We start from the raw sequence: 25,824 nt of genomic DNA on the forward strand, positions 1-25,824 counted from the left end.
AAGGAAGGAAAGAAGGGATATTCTTAGAATATATTTTGTCTATATATATTTTTTATATATCGACTATCAGTATCCACTGAAATGATTTCTTTCTTTGGAGAAAAATGGAGGGAATAGAAAATTATATGACCATATTTTCCCAGAGTGCTAAGTAAAAGCACACCGGAAAAAGAGAGAGAGAGAGAGAGAGAGAGAGGGAGAGGGAAAGTAAAAAGAAACACTACCTCGGTGTTTTTTTTTTCAGTTCAGCACCTTGCTCTTGTGCTTGTTTTAGAGATTTTTGGAAAGCTAATGGTTAGAGCATTTTTAAATAAAAATGAGTTGGGAAAGTAAGACATCAGTAGACAACTGTTCTGAATTGTCTTTAGCTATCAAGAACCTATATAAACTTTTTTTGGAAAAATCTTAAAAATGTTTATCACTTTAAAAGGACAAAAAAAGAAATATTGAGATGTCAAAGTTTCACATGGTATGTACCATCAATGTTTTTTGTGTTAAAAGATAACATTACACTGATTTATGTGAACATACCATTGTAGCAACAGACTGTGGCATCAGTTGGAAGCAAAAGAAGTTGGAAGCAAAAAGAAGACAAAGTGGTTAATGTTCTGAATACCTACAGTGTAATTAAGTGAATGGTTTAATTTTGAATACACTTCAAGTGGGCACATGTCCAGTCAATTGAATTTCCTTTTCTTTTTTTCAGATGCTAGTGTTTATCTCATTCACCAACATGATCAGTGTCCAAACTTGAAATTCTGCTGAAGTGAATGACGTTGAAATTTTCTTGACCTTCCTCATCCTATACATTCGTATTCCAAGGGGTAAGTATTATCATCCAATGAAAGTTTATATATAAACTGTTTCCACTCATTTCTGAATCTGATACTGATAAGGCCGTGGGCTTTTGATCCATAAAATAATGTTATGTTAATTTTATCAACACTTTCTAAATTAAACCAAAAAACTTTTATTCCCCTAACTGAGGTTTCAAACTAGAAATCTGAAGCTTTTGAAGCAAAAGCCCCTACCAGAATTATTACTAAATAGATTCCTTAAGTTATTCCATACATTTCCTTCCTCTACATTCCTGATTCTGATGCTAAAAATAAGCCAAATAATTCATTTCCAATTTATTAATTTTATTAAAGTTTATTAATTTCAGCACCCTATTAGAATTCTCCCAATCTTTCAATAAAGACACATAACAAACAGTAACCTATTTAACTTTTATTAAAAGTTTTAAAGTGCAATTAGACATATATGTATATAGTCTTATAGATATGTAGATATACTATAAGAATTCAAAACTTTATATATATAATATTATATGCTATGATATTGTAACACACATTGTTCACTCTACCATGGAATGAAGTTATATTTATGGAAAGGTATTTAGATTACTAAAATTCTGTTGCTCAAAGTAGAATATTCCAAACGCTGGGATCAATTATTTTTTCCCTACATTTCCATCCATTGCTCAAAATCATACTATATTTTATTTTGCTACATATTTAGAAAATTATTTCTTGCAGAATATTTTTCTTTCCTGGAATATTCTGGAGGCTGCAATTAATTTTCTTTATTTTTTTATATGTCAAAAGAAACATGTCTTTATATTCATTACTAAGATCATTCAGAGCTTTGTAGTTATATTATTTGATATTGTGCATTTTTGGAAGATATTCCTTTCATGTCTATTTGACTTCCAGTTTAGTTTGATTGTTTTATAGGCTTAATACATAGTTGTCAAGCTATTATTCCTTTTTGTTGCATTCCTGGGATAACCCAACTATTTTTTATCTTTATCTTTCTTTTTCTTGCATTCATTTTTGTTTGTGTGTTTGTTTTGCTGCAGTAAATCCTTCAGTAATCCTCCTGACCCAAAGCCTATATAGCATTGAGATTTCTAAGTCATCACCTTTTGGAAAATATTTTTATTTTGACATTTGGTTAGTAGTTTGGCTTTATTTCTTTGCCATATTCCTTAGCAAAGGGGAAAAACATGGAAGTTCTGGAAACCAGTAAACAGTTGCAAGATATGCATTGTTTTAGAGGTAAATTGTAAACAACTAAACCCATGTGGCAGACCAAATCATGGCACCCCAAAGATGTCAATGCCTTAATCCATACAACCCGCAAATATATTAAATTACATGCAAAAGATTTTTCAGGTGTTGTTAAGGTTACATCTTGAAATAAGGATATTATCCTAGATTATTCCAATGGGCCCAGTCTAATCACATGAGTCCTTAAAAGCAGAGAACTTGGGCTTCCCTGGTGGCGCAGTGGTTGAGAATCCGCCTGCCGATGCAGGGGACATGGGTTCGTGACCCGGTCCGGGAAGATCCCATATGCCGCGGAGCGGCTGGGCCCGTGAGCCATGGCCGCTGAGCCTGCGCGTCCGGAGCCTGTGCTCCGCAACGGGAGAGGCCACACAGTGAGAGCCCCGCGTACCGCAAAAAAAAAAAAAAAAGCAGAGAACTTTCTCTGGCTGACATCAGAAGAGCTATAGCAAAAGTCAGACTGTAAGGACTAAATGTGCCCTTGTTGGTTTGAAGATGGAGAAGCAATGTGATGAAAAATGTGGGTGGACTTACGGAGAGGCTCCCAGTTGACAGCCAGCAGGGAAGCAAATCCTCAGCCCTACACCCATGAAAAACTGAATTCTGCCAACAACCTAAATGAGCTTGGACTTGGATTCTTTCTCATAGCTTCCAGATAAAAGACCAGACCTGCTGAGGGAGGGAGACGCAAGAGGGAAGAGATATGGGAACATGTGTATATGTATAACTGATTCACTTTGTTATAAATCAAAAACTAACACACCATTGTAAAGCAATTATACCCCAATAAAGATGTTAAAAAAAAAAAATAAGACCAGACCTGCTGACACCTTGATTTTGACCTTGTGAGACCTAAAGCAAAGAAAATGGTTGAGCCCAAACAGACTTCTGACCTATACAACTGTGAGATAATAAATGTATATTGTTTTAACCCACGAATATTAATGTGTTAATTTGTTATGGCAGCAGTCTAAAACTGATTCTTTGGAAACTTCAAGAATCTAGAGTACCAACAAAGAATTTATAACAACTAAAAAAGAAGATACAACAGCCAGGAAAATGGAAAACTTTCACAGGGAGATATGCTAAATCTAATTAGCACTCCTCTCTAAGGGCTTGTTGCAAGTTGTTTCTCTGGGAATAAATGAAACTGAGTGCTCAGAAGATTTATTAAGATTTATTAAGTGCTCTCAGTGTCCACACTGCAGAAGGAAACAGAAGGAAGAAGGATTGTGCAGTGAGAGAAAGTGAGCTCTCACACAGTCTAAATGAAGGCCTCAGTCAGCCCTGCAGGGGGTTCTGAAGCTGGATAGCCCTTATTCCAAGACAGGATGAATGGTTCAGGTCTTTATATCTATACTTCAAATAGTTACTGGGTGTTGCAGCCCCAGTAAAGATTGTGACCTTGAACAAGGATACTCATTGCACCTGAAATAATCCCTCCATTTAGGTAGCTGACAGCTGAGAGCTTGATGCTAGTAGCACTTATAGCAGCAGAAGGAGTAAGGCCTTCATTCCAGAAGAAGGATCTTGGCATCACATCACAGCATCCACTACATGGTTGCTATTACCAATTCACCTGCAGTTTGTGTTGAAACACAATATACTGTGTCTTATGGTTAAGAGGTTATTTTCAAAACCAAGATCCATGATCTGTTTATGCATAAATTAACTCAATCAACAGATTTTTGTTATTAAGTAACAAAAATGTCCCAGGTACTATGCTTATTTACATAATTACTTATTTACATGCTTTGTAAGATTTTGATTCTTTTCAGTTTATTGAGGCTTTCTTTTATATCCCAGCAATTGCTCTATCTTGGTGAACATATTCTGTGCAGTTGTAAGAATGTGTATTCTACTCTTGTTGAATATCAATTAGGTCAAGGCAGTTGATAATATTGTTCAGATCTTCTAGATCTTTACTGATTTTTTTTCTAATTGTTCTATCAGTTGCTGAGAGAGGGTTGTTAAAATTTCTAACTATGATTATGGCATTATCTCTTTTTAATTCTGTCAACTTTTGCTTGAGTCTGCCCTGGGCATAAATCAGCCAAGGACTTACGTAAATTTTACAAACAAATTTGGAGATATCCTTTCTCTGGTTGTCTTATTTCCAGGATATTTTCCTTATTTTCCAGTGCCTATGGTTGCCCTGAACTCTGCCCTCCAGTTATTCAAACATGTAAGCTTGTGAGTTTTCTAAAAGAGTGTTTTCTAAAGGAATTTTTCTAAAGGAATGCTGCTGGTCCAGTTGGAAAAGGCTTGAAGGAAGATTTATGTGTATCCTTACGGCAATGATGCAAAATCCTTCCTCAGTGGCAACTGGCTTCCCTTTCAATCAAGGACCTTGAGTCTGTGAACTGACATATCTTGAAACTGGGTGAGAGACTGTGGTAACTCAAGTTAGGTTTTTGGATACCAGACTTAGAGTTTTTCCCATCGTATAGATCAAGAAATAATCTGTTAGGCTATCTATTTCATTCCTAGAGACTCTGTGATCAATTAGCAAACTGTGAAAGATCTCTATGAGGAAGCACATTCTTATTGGGAGTCTTTACTAGTTGACAGAATCACCTTATCTTTGAAAATTAAGTGTGGCAACAGGGGAGGTTGTGGTATATCTTTAGGACAGTAAGCATCCCCTTCCAAAGCATCTTTTCAAGTGTGATTATCACCAATTTTTCAGGCAGAAAAGGCTAGCCTCTTTGAACACCAGAAAGCAAGCTACTTTCCCTGATGAGGGAGTCTCAGAATGGCATGTGGGTTCAAGATTGTCAGTTTCACTTAGGTCCAACCAGAAGTCCCCACTGCAAGTTTCAGAATTCCATCTTTTCCACTTTCACGTGAGAAACCTAGCAAGAGTGTCATTGTAATTCAGCAACTCACACAATTACATTTTGCATTTGATTTTCACCAATATCACTCCTGTAACTACAAGAATTAAGATAGTTTGAGGAACTTCATAGAAAATCTCTGGTTGTGAAGTTATGAGTTAAATTTAGAAGTAATTGAGTTAAGATTATTATTTTCTCTCTATAACTGCTCAGGTGCACACAACGGTATTTCATCCCACATTCCAGTCATTATAGAATTCATTATTCCCATCTGGTTAAGTGTAACAGCCGCTTGAGTTCCCAAGAAATGTGCTTTAGTTGGCACTTCATTACAATTAACCGCAGTTGGTAGCTTAATTAATTGTGATGCCACTACAAGCCATGGATTACTAGCATCTATTTCCCATTGACAAGGAGCTCAGCACTGTGCTAAAGCTCAAGGGCATGGCCAAACAATCTCAAAATCCCATCTTCAAGAGTCTACCTCCTGAGATCTATTCCACTTCTTATACCAATTCTGAATCAATCTGGGTCCAATCAGGATAGAAACAACACAGTGATTCAAACAGGAGAAGTTTAATATAAATAATTACTAAGCTATGATAAAAGAGTAAATCTCCCTAGGGTTATGAGAGAGTACCTAAAAGAAAAAAAAATACTTGGACTGGAGGGTCTTTCTGCAAGAGTGAGGTTCAGACTTCACTGGAGAAGGTACAGCTGCAGAGCAGGTGTTGAAGGGTGAATTTGGAGCTGCGATGCGATAAATTGATATCAGGGCATCTCCTATGCTTTTCCTATCCACTGTCTCCTCTTTCCAATCAATTTAGTCACTGTTTTATTGGACCAATGTTATGGAGCACTTATCACGTCTCAGGTGCTCTTTTCAGTTCTGGAGATAACACCCTGGGCAAAACAAAGCCTCTGCTCTCATGTCATTCTATTGGGATAATAAACCAACAAACACATCAAATAATATATTCTCAGATTATGATATAAAAAAGTAAAGCAAATACAAATATCATGTTTCTCAACACTTTTTAAAGAAAAAAAAAGCAGACTAAGAAGGTGACTGTAATTTAAAAGATATGACCTTTGTAGATAGAATGGTCAGCAAACTTTTCTGAAGAGGTAACTTTCGAACAGAGACCTACTACTCACCATTAGTACCTACCAACTAGCACTCTTCCAGTTATCAATTGAAAGTCACAGTTGAATCATGTCATTTTCTTCTCAAAAATCTTTCATAACCCCCTACTTATATGTAGATTAAGCAGATCAAAGCTGCATTCAATAATAAAAGTGATCAGGACAGATCTCCAGTCCTAGAAGGGTCATGATATGCTAAGCAAGATATAAAGACAGAAGCCTAATTGTTTGGAATGAGTAAGTCCAAGTAGGGTGAAGAAAACCCATGGGAAGGTGAGCCCATGTTATACTTGGGCTAGAGCCTCCTATGGGTCATTTCCTTTGCCCACAGATAATACAAATCATAAATGGAAAAACCGCACTTCTTGAAATGGTCCATCAATACCCATGACTGGGGTTCAGTGTATGGATTCATTTGTCATTCACACTAAGCTCTGTCCTCCCACTGATATCCATTAGAAATAAAATGTTTTAATTTCCACCTAGTACTTTCTCTCTTGCTCCTTTTTTTTTTTCAGAACCTAGAAAACTAAAAATCGACTCTCTACTGGTCTCCCTCAGAGGCACAAACAGTAGATTGTGAGAGATCAAGTATCTTGCCCAAGATCACATAGGTTTATTGGTGGCAGCCAGGATTCAAATCCTATTTTTTGTGCTACCGTAATTCTCAGTTTGTGCATAATAAGTTAGTCTGGGGAGATGCTGAATGAAAAAATGTTTATGATCAAATAAATTTGGTAATCACTACATACTATGGTACCCTTTTAGAAATTTAGATTGTACATTTGCATACTAAAAGCTCTGAGAAGTCTAAGATTTGAAGGAAGAAAATTTTGTTTAACTTTATTCATTCATTCATTTAACAAATACGTATTGAAACTTTACCAAGTTCAGGGCATTCCAGGCAAAAGAAAGAGTACAAAGACCCCAAGGCAAGAAAAAAACTGGCTTGTGTGGGGAACTTACAAAAGGCTGATATGACTGAAGTGTAGTGCTGGCATGAGAACAGTAAGATACGAGGTTGCAGAAGTTGGCAAGGAATTAGTGGATGACCAAAAGAAATTTGGATTTTTATTCCCAATAGAATCAGAAGCCACTGAAAGATTTAGCTGAACATTAAACTTATCTGGTCACAATCCTCTTTATTCCATGAAATTTTCATAAACATATGCTTCTTTATGTTTTGTTGACCCCCTTTCACTGGTAGAAACTGATTATGACCAAGATAAACTCCTCCAGGCTGAAATCATTTCATAGACACTGTAAACCCTAGCATAGACATAGTAACTACTCAGTAAATGATGTGTGGAATGGATTAAAATCATGAAGGGATGGAAAGCTATGACATTTGATAAATGTCTGAAAGAACTCGAAATGTTTCATCCTGCCATCTGGAAGATTTATGATCAGAGAACAAGACACAAACCTTCAAATGTTTGCAGTGATACTAGAAGACAAATTAGACTGACTTTGTAAGGCTCAAGAAGGTGTGCTCCTAGTCAGGAGCACTGAATTCTAATACAGAGAAGCAGACAATAAAATGGACATGTCATTGAGGCAATAAATCTCTCATCACTTGTTTTCAAACAGAGATCAATAAAATTATAGGGAATATCATTTATTTATCAATCAAAGCCTGGATTACATACTTTGAAAATCTCTTTCAACCCTAAGATTCTGGGATTCCATTTGGAAAGGATTGGAGGAAGGAAAATGAGTAGATGAAGAAGTAGGTGTGGCTAGAGAAAATTTTAGACAACAATTTTTTTTTAATTTTGCAGACCTTTTATCTAATTAAGGCAGAGTAAGGAGAATTACTTGAAAGAATGAAATGAAGGAAAGGAACTTCCAATAAAATGTGTCAGTATAAAGATATTCTTATTATACTCCTCACTCTGACACTAACATTAAACAAAAAAAGAAAAAAACTAGAGAAAAAATGTTCATCATCAATAAAGTCTCTAACACTCCCAGAATTCCAAGTCAAAACCTGTAAAATCTGTCAATAAAACTAAAGGAGCCACCTAAAAATTTGTAGAATTCTTGAAATATTTCTATAATACACAAGAAAGCACTAATAGTAGAAAATTTTAGGGAGTAAGAATTGGGTTTGTGGAAAGATGGGGAAGTAGGGACTTTTATTTTTCACTTTGTATGTTTCCCTACTCTGAACATTTTTAGATAAAGATGTATATATTTTACATTTTAAAAACAATTTCAGAAGGATAAAAGTGGTAGAAGTAAATTTGTACTGAATATATGGTAGATGCTTTCAAGGAGACGTGTATCTTCAGAGTTATAAATCTGAGTACATGACAACTTAAAATAGTCCTCTAAGAGGAAAGCAAAGGGATAGCCAATATAAAATGTACTCTCCTTCTAAACCCTACAATCCTACAAAAAACAAGCCCCGTGATACCTGAACTTTTAATTTGATTGGAAGAATTAGATTCACACCACTCTGTAGAAACACCTGGAAGCTAATAAAATATAACATGTACTCATTAATAAAAGTCCAGCCCTCCCATCAACAATAAGCATAAGTCCATGAGCATGGTTGTAGGTATAGACTGAGCAATAGCTGAGAATCTAATTATATCTTCTTCTTAGACACTAGAGTTTAGGTATGTAGTCTATGAGTAGCACCTTAACAGTCAGATTTCAATGGGAAAAAACCACAAATGAGTGGATAGATATTTTTCCCAAATTCCAAGGTTCAGGTAGATTTCAGTTGAAAAACGCATTTTGTCTTCTGCTAAATTTGTTGCTTTGGAAATATTATATTGAATGCCAAGCCATATTTTAAAGGGAAATTTTCTTTTAATGTCACTTACAATAAATGACCTGGAGCTTTACAGAAGTAATGCCATTGGCCTTCCTTTTTTAAGAAATCTACATTCCACCCCAAGCATCTGTAGGCTACAGAGTATTATCAGACAACTAATACATCCCAATCAGACTGAATTTATTTATAGACAACGTTCTTTTTGCAATGTTAGATGCCTCATTAACTTGATTCAGCTTGTGCATAGCAAAAATATTCCCTCCCTCTTCAGATTTTTGATAGAGTGAATTATAATTTCTTGTCTCACTCATTATAAACCTTTAGTTTGGAGGACATTTCAAAAATGTGTAGTGCCACTTATGTAAATCCTGGATTACTTGGCCTGGATTAATTATGTGCTTTATTTATCTTTATTTGGGAGGAATATGGAGTGGTATAGTGCCCATTCTTATTTTTCGCTTCACATGGAAAATAAGTTAAAATTTAATTTTGCTATAAACCTCCTCCCAGAAGAAATGAAATGTAAATTGCGTTTGAGTAGATTCCATTATACACATTATTGTCAAGTTAATGGGGTATGGGTGGGATAGTTGGGGTTTTAAAACTCCTAGAGCCTTAATAATTCGATGTACTTTTTAGATACGTTCATCTGAGAAGAAAACCAAGGAGATACTGCGAAAAAATGATCATATATAGCTTCCATATTATGTTACACATATTGAAATTGTGAAATTTCCTTTTGAATATCACTATGCAACTTTGGGTTGTATGCTCTTTTAATTTGGCTTGCACTTCTACAGCGTGGGGGAAAAAAGGATTTTTCGTTCCAAATATTCCACTACAACTGTTTCAGACTCATCATTTTTAAAAACCAGATTTAACAGGTTAAATTGAGCTCGGGAAAAAGATGATGATTAAAAAGCTAACCTCCATTTCTCTTAAATTCAACCTACCATGCTTTCAATGAAATTTCACACAAATAAATAAGAATACCTAATGTTTGATGTAAAGTAGCCACAAATTAGACTTGGAAATATTCCACATTTTGTTTTAAATAAATGGAGTTTTTTTTGTGAAGAACAAAGAAACATTTTTCTTAAATTACAGCCTGCAGTGTTTTAAATTTCCTCTGTATGATTTATTAACCTGTTCTATATACTGGAATATAACAAATATGAAATATCCAATATATGTGGTTTTCCTTGTTTGCCAGATGATAGAGAATGTATCAATACTTACAATCTTGTAGCTCTGATGCTATCACAATTAATTTAGCCAAAATTGATCATATAACAACAACAACAAAAAAAAGGTGGTTTCATTGCTGAGTCTTCACACTTGAAAACGTGTAGCAGAAATATGAACACCTTAAGCAAGTTTCAGAACTTCTGTTTTTAGTCAAAGAAAAATGTAGAAATTCTTTCCCTTCTGCAAAGCCGATCTTGTTTTTTTTCTTTATTATATGTATTCTAAGTAAGCTTCTATTCAGAAGAAAAAATTAAAAAGAAATCTCTAAATATGAAATACCCCATGTGATTGGAAAAGAAAAAAATACCAAAAAAAAAAAATTTTTAAAGCATCTCTACCCACTGTTTTGTCATGAAAGACCATGACATTAACTAGAAAAAAATTTCCCCTTCTAGGCCACAAATAGTCCTGGATCCACACTGTTTGATAAAAATTCTGATTCTCCAGAGTTCCCTGGTAGCCAAGTGGTTAGGATTCCCAGCTTTCACTGCCCTGGCCCAGGTTCAATCCCTGGTCAGGGAACTGAAATCCTACAAGCTTCATGGCATGGCCAAAAAAAAAAAATCTGATTCTCATAAGGGATTGGGAATTTATGCAGAACAGTATGACTTAACGTTCATCAGATGGAGTGGTTTTCTTTGTGATGGGAATGGGAATGGAGAAGTGAAAGCATTTAAAATTAAGATGGAGTTCCTAAACTTATAAGATCGGTCTAGTGTGCCAAATGTATGCCGAATGACATGGAGCATGGTTTAAGCATACATAACTGGCCTGTTGTTGAGCTGTCTTTTTCAGAATACATAAATGAAAAGTTATTTGTAAGCCAATGTTTTGGTCCTAAAGAAGTTCCAAGTTTACCTGTTAATCAGGTTTTAAGGCTTCAGGGTACGAAGGGTAAGCCCAAACTAAAGGCCATCTCTTATTCCAATCACAGTTAATGTCAGCTGTGGGAGGCCGCCACCCTTGAATGCTTTATAATCAGCTTGAGACATGAAACTGACTCATTTCTGGAAGTGTGGGGGGCTGTTCTTTCACTCTCTTCAGTGCATGAATGCCACCATAAAATAAGATTAAAAGCTCTGGGATTTCCCCCGCTGCTTCCCTTCCCTATTTATTAGCTTTTCATGGTATGTGGGCTTATACTGTATTTATGTTTTCTCTGCTTCAAATTATCTCACTCACAATTTTGCATCGGACAGCCCGCTTTGCTATACTTCTAAAATAAGACTTATTTTCCTATTATACTCTATTTTATCATGTTATTTTTAAAAGATTAACAGCTTAAATATGAATAGATATAATACTTAAACTCATTAGAGTCACAACATCTTTGTTGGTGCCCCACTCCATTCAATGTCATCTCTTGGGAGAAGATTACTTGTGAGCTTCTTCCCCACTGTCTAAAGGTAGCTGTAAACTTGTCCTCTAAAATACTATTATTAGGGAATCACACTGCAATTATAGACTTTCTTCCTGAAGCTTCTGAACTTCAAGCTATAGTGTTTTATTTCCTTCTTTGAAAAGTGTCTTGGCCTCCTAAATTATGGACACATATCTTCCAGGATCTTATAGACATTCACCTTACTTAAGTTATTGCTCCCTTGTATTTTGAAAAATCTTACTCAAGTTTTAAAGGAGGAAAATGCTTAATGTACTCAACCAACTCTCAAATGGATTAGAAAAATAAACTACATATACATACGTAGATATATATAGTTTTTACATATAAACTATATAGAGAGAGAAAGACAGAGAGAGGCTGAGAGGGTGAAACAGAGGGAGAGACAGAGAGACAGAGAGAGGTGATATAGAAAGTGTGGTAAGTGTTCATTTAAAAACCAGTAGGGAATTCCCTGGTGGTCCAGTGGTTAGGACTCCACACTTCCACTGCAGGACTGTAGTGGACACGGGTTTGATCACTGGTCAGGGAACTAAGATCCCACATGCTGTGTGGTCAAAAAAATAAATATATAAATAATAAAATAAAAATCAATAAATCTTAGAAAAGAATATCTAGGAGTTTTCTGTACTATTCTTGCAACACTTCTTTAAGTTTGAAGTTATTTCAAAATGAAAAAATAGGGAATTCCCTGGCAGTCCAGTTTTAGGACTCTGCGCTTTCACCACAGAGGGCCCAGGTTCAATTCCTTGTGGAACCTAGGATCCCACAAGCCAGGCGGTGCAGCCAAAAAAAAAGAAAAAAGAAAAAAATATATTAGTTTAAGTATGACATTGGCAAGTATGTAGCAAATAATTTAATAGTTAATATAGCAAATAATACTATGATGACAACAATCATCCTTTATAATAAAACTAAAAATATAACATAAAGTGAGGCAATGATTGGGGTGTAGAGTACTTACACTAAATCCCTTCTCTTTCATATCAAGAGTTTAAAAAATTACTGTGTTATTTTATATCAAGACATAGAATGATAAAAGTGTGTTTGGTGAGGTTGAGATGAGAAGGATCAGAATAAAGTATTCAGAATTGGTAGAAGTGGGTGTATGCAGAGAGGTAAGAAGGAGATTGATTTTATTTATATACTTACTTATTTTTACTGAGATAGCACTGGTTTATAACATTAAATAAGTTTCATGTAGATAACATTATATTTCTACCTCTGTATACACTACAGCCTGCTTATCACCAAAAATTTAGTTTCCATCCATCACCATCCAGTTGACACCCTTTTACCCATTTTCCCTCCCTGACCCCTTTTCCCTCTGGTTAACACTACTCTATTCTCTGTATCTAAGTGTTTGGTTTTGCTTGGTTTGGTTTGTACATTTATTTTGTTTCTTTGATTTTTTTTTATATTCAGCATATGAATAAAATCATAAGGTATTTGTCTTTCTCCATCTGACTTATTTCACTTGGCATAATATCCTCAAGGTCCATCTATGTTGCCACACATGGTAAGCTGTCATCTTTTTATGACTAGTATTCCACTGTATATACATATATATACATATATATATACATATATGGAATAATATATGTCACATCTTTAACCTTCCATCTGTTGATGGGTACTTAGGTTGTTTCCTTATCTTGACTATTGTAAATAATGCTGTGATAAATATAGGGGTGCATATATCTTTTCGAACTACTCTTTTTGTATTCTCTGGATAAATATCCAGAAGTGGAATAGTTGAATCATGTGGTAGTTCTATTCTTAATTTTTTGAGGAATCTCCATACTATTTTCCACAGTGGCTACACTGACTTACTTTCCCACCAACAGTGTATGAGGGTTCCCTTTTGAAGGAGACTTACTTTAAATAAATAAGGCATTGGCAATACACATACAAACAGTCCTACTTAAGTAGAAAGGGTTTAACCATATGGTTCATTAAAGGTCTGCAAGTAGTCACAATCAGAACTGTAGATGGAGATAATCGTACTTGATCAATGACAAGACAGTAACAAGCAATGAGAAGTTATAAAGCAATCAATGGAGAATAACAGAGGAGACAGGACAGATGCATAATACCAGAGAATTTTAAAAAAGAAAACCTGAAGCAATTGACTCTGTCAGCTTAAGTTGCTTTCACATTCCTCTTACCCTTGGTGAGAGTTATTCTGACTGAGCCAGACCTGCAGACTTAGAGGGTTCACTGGAAATAAAAATTAGAAAATTCAGTCTGGCTTGGTAGAATGCAGAAAGGGGATCCAGTAGAGTGTTTAGTAAGGGTTTATCTAAATAAAGTTTTTATTTTGTAATAGTTTTAGATTTACTGAGAAGTTTCAGATGTAGTACAGAGAATCCCATACACCATATACCATTTCTCCTATTATAAACATATTTGTGTGGTACATTTGTCACAATTAATGAACAAATATTGATACATTATTATTAACTAAAGTCCACATCTTATTCAGATACCCTTGGTGTTTACCAAATGCTCTTTTCTCTTCCACAGTCCCATCCAAGATATCACATTAATTTGGTTGTCAATTCTCCTTAAGCTCCTCTTAGCTGTGATAGTTACTCAGACTTTCCTTGTTTTTGGTGACCATGACAGACTGTAGGAGTACTGGTCAGGTATATTGGTCAATGTACTTCTATTGAGATTTTTCTGATGTTTTTCTCATGATTACACTGGTGTTGTGTGTTTTGGAGAGAAAGATCATAGAGGTAAAGTGTCATTCTCATCACATCACATCGAGAATACATATTATCAAGGTGACTTGTCACTGTTGATATTAATCTTGGTCACTTGGTTGAGGTAGCGTGTCAGGTTTCTCCACTGTAAAGTTACTCTTTTTTTCCCCCTTTCCATTCCATACCCTTTGGAAGGAAGTCCCTATGCATAGCCCACACTTAAGAAGTGAGGAGTTAGGCTCCATCTTCTTGAGGGTAGAGTATCCAAATAAATTATTTAAAATTCTACTGCACAGGAAATGTGTCTGTTCTCTCCCATTTGTTTATTTACTTAATTATTTATATCAGTTTGGACTCATGAATATATATCTTGTACTTTGGGTTATAATTCAATACTATTTTATTTTGTTGCTCAAATCATTCCAGCTCTGTCTATTGGGGGGTCTTTCACTTGGCATCTGTGTCCCTTTGACATACTCACATCACTGTGTGTGTGTGTGTGTGTGTGTGTGTGTGTGTGTGTGTGTGTGTGTATGTGTGTTGAGCACTTTCTTTCTTAACACTACAAGGTTCTCCCAGATTATCTTGTATATTTCCTGCCCCAGGCTTAGAATCAGCCATTTCTCCAAGGAGCCTTAGTTCCTTTAATTAAAGAAGGGTTCTAGAAACCAAGATCTGGGTGCTAAGTGTACTTGTTGCTACTGGGTGTCCTTGCTTCTAGGCTCTCTCAGCTAACAGAATAGGAAAATATGTGGATGTATGTTAACCTTTGTGTGTGTATATATATGTATATATAGATAGAGAGAGAGAGAGAGAGAGAGAGAGAAAGAGACAGAGACCGACAGACAGTCACATACCTTGGAGATATTGCAAGTTCAGTTCCAGAACACTGCATTAAAGCAAATATCAAAATACACTAAGTCACATGAATTTGGGGGTTTCCAATGCACATAAAAGTCATGTTTATACTATTCTATAGTCTGTTAAATGTACAATAACATATCTAAAAAACAATAAATATGTATCTTAATGGAATAATACTTTATTGCTAAATAATTTAACCATCATCTGAGCCTTCAGCAAGTCGTGGTAGTGACATCAAAGATATCTGATCACAGATTACCATAACAAGTTATATAATAATGAAAAAGTTTGTAATACTGCGAAAATTACCAAAATGTGACACAGAGACACAAAGTGAACGAATGCTGTTAGAAAAATGGTGCTGATAGACTTGCTGGACACAGGGTTGCCACAAACCTTCAATTTGTAAAAAAGCAGTATCTATGAAGCACAGTAGAGTGAAGCACGATAAAACAAGGTATGCCTGTACTTATAAATATTTCTCTGTGTTTCTGTCTGCATCTATAGTAAGCTAAAAATGAGTTTATGCTGATATCTCCAACTATATTCTATTACCAAACAAACCTTTTTTTTGTTTGTCTGTATCCTCCAGCTCGAACACTGAGAAACTTGCCTCCCATGATCCACCATTCATCTACCTCACTATTCAATTCTAGTATATATGCATAGTGGCTTCAGAATTGTTAACCCATAGCCCCATGGGAATCAAAATTAAAGTACACTGTTTATGTGCAGTTTCTTCCTTTGCCTTTAGTCTAATGTCTCCACTCGTTTCCAAAACTACTTAACCCAGAAATTTTCTCCCCATTCCTTCAGTGAGGTTGTTTTATAGATGTTATACAATTAGATTGTTTTGTCACAGTATACATTACATTCTGGAATCTACCAACCTTCTAAATGATTTTTTTACTTGCATACATTAAAGTTCATTCTTGTGCCATGGATTTTGACAAAGGCAGAGTGTCATGTATTCATCACTCCAGTATCATACATAATACTTATCTCCACAAACCCCTGCCTCAACCTAAACCAACCTGCCCCCAAACACAGTCAGTTTTTTGAGCCATGCCCTCAAAAAAATAGTAACTCCTCTGGAAAGAAATCTTAAGGGGCACAATCTCCTCCTACTTTCAATGTTCCACACTCCCCAGCACAAGCCTCCTTGGCTTTTTTTCCCCCTGCTCCCTCCCCTTCCCTCCCCCAGCTACCTCCATTACCTAAGGAAGGGTTTTTTCTCTCTCTCTCACCCTCACATTGTAGGAGTGCATGAGCAGGCCCAGGTGCACCATCACATTTTTCAAGAAATAACTTCACAAGATTTCCAATGATAGGCAAAGATTGAATGATAAGAACCCCAGAACCAGGAGAGGTAGTTCAGATGCAGACCATAAAGACACTGCTGCTCCAGAGCTTTAAGAACAAGAAAAAACACTCTTTGACATAAATTGTAGCAATGTTTTTTTGGATCTGTCTCCTAAGACAAAGGGATGAAAGCAAAAGTAAACAAATGAGGCCTAATTAGACCATTGATAAAATGAACAGACAACCTACCAAATGGGAGAAAATATTTGCAAATGATATGACTGATAAGGGGTTAATATCCAACATATATAAATAGCTCTTACAACTCAACATCAAAAAAACAAACAACCGATTAAAAAATGGGTAGAAGAACTGAATAGACATTTTTCCAAAGAGGAAATGCAGATGGCCAACAGACACATGAAAAGATGCTCAATATCGCTAATCATCAGGGAAATGCAAATCAAAACCACAATGAAATACCACCTCACACCTGCCAGAATGGCTGTCATCAAGAAGAATACAGATAAGAAATGTTGGTGAGCATGTGGAGAAATGGGAAGTTGGTGGGAATGTAAATTGGTGCAGCCACTGTAGAAAACTGTTTGGAGGTTTCTCAAAAAACTAAAATTAGAACTACTATATGATCCAGCAATTCCACTCGTGGGTATATATCCAGAAAAAACAAAAACACTAATTCAAAAAGATATGTGCATCCCAATGTTGATAGCAGCATTATTCATAGTAGCTAAGATATGGAAGCAACCTAAGTGTCCATCAACAGACGAATGGATAAAGAAGATGTGGCATATATATATACACACACACACACACACACACACACACGCGCGCACGCACGCACACAATGGAATACTACTCAGGCATAAAAAAAGAATGAAATTTAGCCATTTGCAACAACATGGATGGACTTGGAAGGCAATATGCTAAGTGAAATGAGTCAGACAGAGAAAGACAAATACTGTATGGTATCACTTATCTGTGGAATCTAAAAAATAAAACAAATGAACAAATATAACAAAACAGAAGCAGACTTATATATAGAAAACAAACTATATATGGTTACCTGTGGGGAGAGAAAAGGGGGGAGTGGATTAAGAAGTACAAACTATTAGGTATAAAATAATATACAAGGGTATATTGTACAATATGGAGAATATAGCAAATATTTTATAACTGTAAGTGGAGTGAAAGCATAGAATATAAATCATTACATACATACATACCCCAAAAATGTGAGAGAGAAAAACCTTTTACCACACAGCAAAAGAAAAAGTCTGAACTCCCCAGCAAAACCACTGCAAATTTTCCACTACAGTAGTGCAAAAAGAATTCGGAAGGAGCCAGCTGAAATCACCTTTGACCCTCCTCCTAACCGAAGTGCTGGACCTAAAAGAGATAGCACCTATGAATAGAGACTGACTATACTTGGTCCATCAGGTCCTGTGTATGAAAGTGGTGTATTTTTTCTAAATATCACATGTTCATCCAGTTATTCATTTAAGCTGCCAAACGTTACTTTTCACACCACAATCTATCACTGCAACATCAACAGTCAAGGAGTCATCTGTTTGGGTATCCTCAAAGACAGCTAGAGTCCTGCTTTACTATTTCAAAGATTTTGTGGTCAATTTGTTCCCTTTGACATTGACAGACTGCAACTCTGTAGATCCTCCGGTTGGAAGCATAGCTGCTCAGTATTTGACCAACAAAGAAGAACATGACAAGAGATAGGCAACACAATTCACATAATTTGTATGCAGTGAGAAAGAGCAGAGGCATCTTCTCGCTGCGCAGCAAATCTTTATAGCCTTTACAATATGGACTTCTGTGTATGTGTTATGCTGCTGATTCTACTCTGGGCCTTTATCCTCTGCAAAGTGGGAGACTGCCCCAAAGGGCAAATGCTGTCAAGAATAGAACTTTGTAACTGTAGATAATTTATGTTTAAACACCTACTCGCAAGTCTTGCTTCTTTGGGATATTAAAATGCATTTTGTAATATACTAAAGATACTGGTCTTGATTTCTACCAAATATTATAGTGCATTTTGGCTTAACTCATTATCTGTATGAAGTTATAAAAGTAGCCATATAGGAATTAGATCATTTGTAGTAAACCCATGTCAATTTCTGAGTATGTGGTTCACACTGTTGTGAAAAAATGTCTTACGTTTTACTTTCATCAATTTGTAATTAGAGGATTTTCTTTTACCCTTTTGTAGCTCAGCGAGCACCTGACATATCATCTCAAATACAATAAATATGCTTCTGAAGGCAAAAAAAAAAATTAAGGGTTTTTACAGCAGCTCTACAAAATATAGGATCTGAAAAACCATATTGTAATTACTTCTTTACATGTTTATAACCTCATGAGAGCTTACCTGTCTTATCATGAATACCCATGCCCAGCACATACCTAGCAATAGTAGGAACCCAATGACCATTTTGGAATAAATATATTAATACCAGTTTATCCTAATTAAAATAACCAATACATAGTTTTCATTCTGAAATTTTTCTGATTTTTCAAGGTTTTTAATTGAAAAATATAGAAAGATAACTAAAACTTTGAGATTCAATATCTGTTCTATAGGCATATTTATAATTTAACACATTCACTTAGCTCTATAGAGTCCTAATAACACAGAGGGGATTCTGCATAACCATAATGAATATTTCATCATATCTTTGCCTGTGTATTGAAAGTGTGAACAATTTTTTAATAGCTTAGATTTCCTCTTTTACAATGCTGCAAGAAATTTTGAATAAAGAAGTTATATATTTTTACATCCAAAACAAAAAATGTTCACAAATTTTATTTTCTACAATTTGGACTATGTTACTCCTATAGGCAAACAAGGTCAAGCTTATAATTTTCATAAATGTAATTTTGCAAATTTTATAAAAGCCAGAACTCGTTTTACTTAATGTAATGAACAGGTGATGGTGACATGCATAATGCAATTTTCACAAATGAAGGTAAACGTTAAGTTCGTATTTCTGTATTCAAGAAAAATATGAACTAACTCAATAAAGATGAGCAATGTTAACCTTAAGGAGTTAATCATCAGAGTGAATGAGGGAAGATAGTATAATTAGCAATATATGAAGGTAGTCATTAAGGTGAACCAAGGCACATAATATAGTTTGCAACATAATGTAAACAAAAGCCAAAGTTCCCATAGCAACACAAACTTTTCTCCAGTGTACACATACTGTATTTTGGATTACCAGTTAGAGTTCTAAATTTGTAGTTTCTTTTTTTTTTTTTTTTTTTTGCGGTACGCGGGCCTCTGACTGTTGTGGCCTCTCCCATTGCGGAGCACAGGCTCCGGATGCGCAGGCTTAGCAGCCATGGCTCACGGGCCTAGCAGCTCCGCGGCATGTGGTATCTTCCCGCACCAGGGCACGAACCCGTGTCCCCTGCATTGGCAGGCAGACTCTCAACCACTGCACCACCAGGGAAGCCCAATTTGTAGTTTCTTATGCAGGTGAGTAATAAGGGTATGTCAACATGGTTCTGAGAACAATAAGATTTATATATTCAAATTTAGATGTGTTTAAATTTGCAAGCTTCACACTTAGTTTTCTTTACAGTTGACATCCCCTAAACTTACGGTGGCATTTCAGGTTAATGCCATGAAATTACATTTATCTCATTTGTGGTAATGTTTGTAAGTACCTTTATTATTTAAGCTTGCATGTGTTAGGATGCATATATTTTGTGGTGTGTTTTAGAAACTTTGATGATTAAATGTAGTGGTGTTAAAATATAAGATTATATAAATATTAGGAAATATAATAGCTAGCCCTAAATTATTTCACACAGCAATAAAATAGTAGATACCATAAAATGGTATTCTTTGCTCAACATGGACAATTGTATTAATACTCTTTCTTCAAGGAAAATTTTTTTCTTCTACAATTCTCACTCAAATAATCCATTCCATTATAGCTGTCTTTACTTTGTTTTTCTTCTTTATAAAATAAAACAGGACTGTTTAAATTTACATTTACAAAGTTTATACAGTCACTTGTATACTAATTCTCATAAAATTTTTGTGAATGTGCCAGTTGGGTGGTAACTACAATTACTTGTATTTTATGTATGGAAAAAGAGACAAAAACCCAAGATCACACAGTAAGAGCAAATACTATAGTTACTCAGCATAAACAACTTTAAAATTTACATATTATATATGTATATATGAATGGAAAGTGGAAGTAACTAGGAGAAAAATCGTGTATTTTATTTCATATTTACATATTTTATTCATCTAGATATAAATCCTTATTCATTTTTATTAAGACTCAATCAAATGCTTAGAATATTCTGGAGAATCCTAGTGGCTCTTTATTTCAAAGAGAAGTCAACTTTTCAAGGTTTGAATTATTGACAGATTTTGCTCATTGTAAAATGGAAACAAGTTAAAAGAGGTGTTAGTTTTACTAATCTATCCATCCTCAATTTGAATGTCCTCAAATATTTGTCTTTTGAATTACATTATGATAGAGACAGAAGGATCAATCATTAAGTGAAGGTTAGTGTGAAGTCTCAAAATTAAACCATTCTGGAATTCAAACTCTCTGTGGCACTTGACTGAGACACATAATGAAGTATCTGACATGTGGGAGATAATATGATTTGTTTACAATTTGAATAGGTAGAATAAAACTATAAAAATTGGGGGCTTCCCTGGTGGCGCAGTGATTGAGAGTCCGCCTGCCGATGCAGGGGACACGGGTTCGTGCCCCTGTCTGGGAAGATCCCACACGCCGCGGGGCGGCTGGGCCCGAGAGCCATGGCCGCTGAGCCTGCGCGTCTGGAGCCTGTGCTCCGCAACGGGAGAGGCCACAGCAGTGAGAGGCCCGCGTACCGCAAAAAAATAAAAATAAAAAAAATTTTAAAATAAAATAAAATTCCTCTTCAATTAAAAATAGAACAAAATAAATAGTAGTAAGAAGGTGTAGGGATGACATCAATATTTTAGCATTTTCTAGGACCTGGAGATGTTCTCATTGTGGAACAAATATAAATGGTTTCATTCATTTTGCTATTAAAGTGAAAAATCATGTGTCAGAATACAAATCTTAAAACAATGATGTCCAATTTCAGGGGGAAAAAAATCATCCCTTTTGAAGATAATGATAAATATTCAAGTTTTCCTCTATGAAGATAATATTTTTTGTCTAAGTCAACATACTTTACCATTTTTAAACTTTTCTTATCACATTTTTGACAGCAGTTTTTCCAATTTTGACAGCTCTTTAAAAGTAATTTTAACAGCCGAGTGATTTCTCTTCTAAGCAAAGTCAGATTATGTGAAATGTCAATGTAAAAACTATACACTCTGACACATAATCATTTTTAGTTGAATTTACTTATTAATTTTGCTTGCTATTACTAATAAAACATAAGTGCTTAGCTAATTGTATTGCTTTTTGAAATGCTTTAATGGTATTAAAACTGTATCCTCTTTACCACAAAACGTCTCACTTTATCACAATTAGCTACCCTTCCAAAAATGGAGAGGAGGGAGGAGTAGCAGTGCTAGGTAGAGAAAAGGCAATTGAGAGACTCAGCAAAGTGGCTAAAGTGCAAATACAAGCCTACATTGGTTAAACCAGGATGGAGATATATCTGAATTCCCTAGGGGGAAACTCTTGCAAAACAGGGGCATCTCCCTTCTCCCCTTCCTCACATAGCCCTATATTCCCAGCTCCCATTGCTGGGATTCTGATATATGCCCAGGGCAGGTGGATAGAGAATATTTTTTCACATGCCCACCCTCCCAACTGATTGAAAACCGCTGGAAACAATTTAAATAAAAACTGACAATTTTTTTGACCGAATTAATCCAGTTAATTTCCTCAGTCCTTTATTTCATGATCAAAGTGTTGAAGGAGGTGAAGTGATTATCTGGTGAATATAAATAAATGGGTTGTCAGTTCAAAAATTATCTTCTCTTTGTAGTATTTGCTCTAGTCGCTTGTTTCCTGATCAATACTTTGGTGACTGAAAGCTTGTTTCTCTATAGAATGACTTTGTCATAATTTTAAAGAAAAAAAGTTTTACAGAAGAGGATTTCATTTTAGTTGATGATCCACCATCTAACCACTATTCTAAATGGAATTCCAGTAAACTTAGCAAAATTTTAAAAAGTTAGATTAGTCTTATTAGATGAATTCATTGAGGATTATACATTGACTAGATTAATAAATTGAATTCTAAACTGTCCTATGTTCCTCATCATTGTAGAAACGTTCCACTTCATGTTGAATGAGTAGACTTGCCTTAGACAAATTAGGAGCATTAATTACATTTTGAAGTCTAAACAAGTAAACAAACAAAAAAACCCAGTCAAAATTACAGGCAAGATTCAACAACTCAGTAGCATCATTCAATAGAAAGTGGAAAACAATGGAGAAATAACTTTAAAATTCCAAGAGAAAATTATTTCCAACCACACTATCAATCAAGTGTGAAAGTAAAGTGTAGACTTTTTAGATAATTTCTAAAATAATTTACCTTCTAGTCAACCTTTCTTAGGAAGCTATTAAAGATGCACTCCACCAACTCCAAGAAGTAAGCAATGAAATGGAGTCCAGCAATTCAGCAAACAGGAAATCAAACTCAGGAAAGAAACAAGGTAATTTTCAAGGTGATGAAAAATCTTCCAGGAAAACAACTATGCAGTAGTCCTAAACTGCTGATTGTACAGGCTAGATCAGAAGAATAGACATATCCAAGAAAATAAAATATAAAGAAAAGAAATGAATATGTTGCCTGATGTGTTTGAATATATGGAAACAAGTTTTACAGTTTTGGTACAAAATTGGCTCTGAGACAATGGTGTAACAAACAAATGTAAAGCAATGTAATTATGAACCAAACTAAGAAAAAGTTGTACAAGAAAGTTAATGTAATCAAAGGAAAAGAACACCTAAACCATGAACAAAATTTACATTGTCAGAAACATGTAACAACAGAATACTGTTTTTAATAGCTTTATTGAGATATAATTCACATACCGTAAAATTCAGTCTTCCAAAGTATACAATTCAGTTTTTAGTATATTCACAGACTTGTGCAACCATCACTACTATCTAAATTTAGATGAAGCCCCATATGCATTTGCAGTCACTCCCTATTCCTTCCTTCCCCAACCCTGGCAGCCAATAATCTACTTAGTATCTCTATAGATTTACCTATTCTAGACAGTTTTTATAAACGGAGTTATACAATATGTGGTCTTTTGTGACTGACTTCTTTAATTTAGCATAAAGCGTTCAATATTCATCCATACGTTAGCATGCATCAGGACTTCATTTTTTTTTCACTGCCCAATAACACTGATAGGACAGCCCAGAAGAATCAGAGAGGAAAATACATTATTTCCTCAATCCATCAGACACCATACAACTAGTAAACAATTTAAAAATATTAAAATTTAATACAATGTTTTCTTTACACAGCCCTCCTTAAATCTTTATTTATTCATTCATTCATCCATCTATTCACTTATATTCAATATATAGTGATATATTTACTATATCACCTAAGATACTTATCAGCTTATCTTAGGCCTTGTTATAAGCACTGGAAATTATCACAGACAAAATAAGATAAAAAAGACAAAGCCCTGGCATCATGGAGCTTTCTAGTGGGAAAGTCAAACAATGAATAAGCAAAATAATATATAATGCACTTGTTAAATAGTAAGGAGGAAAATAAAACAGGGAAGAGTCATAGGAATCATGGGGGAAGGGTTGAAATTTTTGATCTTACAGTCTGTAAGGACTCATTGACATCTATGTAAAGGAAGTGAGGAGTGAGCCATGTGCATATGTGTGTGTGGCTGGGGGGGAAGGGAAGCTTTCCCAGCAGATGGAACAGGAAATGCAAAGGTCCTGTGACAGGAGCAGTTTTGGTATAACTGAGAAACAGTTGGGAGACTAGTGTGCACAGAGAGAATGATGGGGGAAGAGAGTAAACGGCTGGAAGTCACAAGGTAAGGAAGCGCACAGGTAATGCGGAGCCCTGTATATCGTTGTGAAAATTTTGGCTTTTAGCCTGACTAAAATAAGAACACAGGAGGAGGCTGAGCAGAAAAATGAAATTATATGAGTTAGATTTGAACATTTCCTTCCTTGCTACTGGTTGAATAAAAACTAAAGAGAGACAAGGGCAGAAGCAGAGGCTGTTGTGATAAACCAAAGGAGATATGGAGAGTGGCTTAGACCTGAGCTGTGGCCATGAGGGTGGCAAGAAGTGGGTGAATTTGGGATACAATTTGAAAATAGCACCAACATAAATTACTCAAAAATTTGATATTGTATGTGAAATAAGAAGGCAATAGTGATCAATTTGGTCAAATGTTAATGAGAGTCCAAGTAAGATGAGGCCTGAGAATTGACCACTGGATTTAGCAACATGGAGTTCATGGTTGACCTTGATAAAAGCAATTTCACTAGAGTTCTGTGGCTAAAAATCTGTTTGGAATGGATTAAAGAAAGAAGAGGGGGGAGAAATTGGGAAACACATGTAGAAACCTCTTTTACAAGTTTTGTTTTAAAAGGAATGAGAGAAAAGGAAAGGTTGTAAGGGGAAGTAGAGTCAAAAGTGAGGTTTTTTTTTTTAGGAAAGCAAGAAATAGCAGCATGTGTATGTGCCAACGTGAAACATCCAGTATCGAAGGAAATATATATGGCGCAGAAAAGAGAAGAGAGAATGATTAGTCCCACATCACAGAGTCAGTGGGAAAGGGATAGAATCTAGTACAGCAGTTGAGGGCTAGCCTTTAGGAGTATGGTAATTAAAGGTCAAGTAAATTTGCACAGAGAGTTAGGTCAAGAGATGTAGAGGTAGGGGAAAGTCCCTTCCACTTGCTTCAGTTTTCTTAGTGGAGTAGAAATCACAGTCAACAGCTTAAGATGAGTATGAGGAAAGAAGTGTTGGAGATTTGAGGCAAGAAGATTTAGAATAATCCTTTTAGTCTTATTAATGAACTAGGAAAATGTAGTATGATTTCTAGACAGTATGAAGGACCTGCTAGTGAAAAGTGATCCTAAATTTAAGGTGAAATTAGTCAGCATTGATTTGGATTTTTTTTCTCTAGCTGCATTCAGTTGCAAGTGGGCAAACACTGAGCAGGTTAGAGTTTGATTTAACATAGGTGGTGCTTTATCCAACTGATCATAATGAATCAAGACTGGGACAAAGGAGTGGATGGTATCTGCTAGTGAGAGATTATCACTGATCCTTAGAAGGGCTTTAGAATGTCATACCAGCTTAAAGATAAGACATATATTTAGCATTTTTAGATTTCATCAATTCTAAGTTTTATGGTATTCCCTAGCAGGACAGTAAAAACACAAAGTTTTATGTGAACCTTTTCCTTTTGTGGTTCTAGAAAAGGTGCTTTTATTCTCTGCTAGTGTTTAAA

General features: G+C 35.3%; 1 long non-coding RNA gene and 1 pseudogene across 1 annotated transcript in view; both read left to right on the top strand.

The window, feature by feature from the left end:
* The window catches only part of LOC141277842 (uncharacterized), a 241,120-nt gene extending 238,242 nt beyond the window's left edge, over positions 1–2,878 (top strand). The window contains exons 6-7 of the long non-coding RNA XR_012329702.1: positions 707–824; positions 2,565–2,878. This is a non-coding gene — a long non-coding RNA (uncharacterized lncRNA). The remainder of the gene's footprint in view (positions 1–706; positions 825–2,564) is intronic.
* Positions 2,879–14,105: 11,227 nt separating this feature from the next.
* LOC101320850 (ubiquitin-conjugating enzyme E2 E3 pseudogene) lies at positions 14,106–18,110 on the top strand (annotated as a pseudogene).
* Positions 18,111–25,824: the final 7,714 nt, after the last annotated feature.

Source organism: Tursiops truncatus, chromosome 2, assembly GCF_011762595.2.
Source record: "Tursiops truncatus isolate mTurTru1 chromosome 2, mTurTru1.mat.Y, whole genome shotgun sequence".
Taxonomy (NCBI): Eukaryota; Metazoa; Chordata; class Mammalia; order Artiodactyla; family Delphinidae; genus Tursiops; species Tursiops truncatus.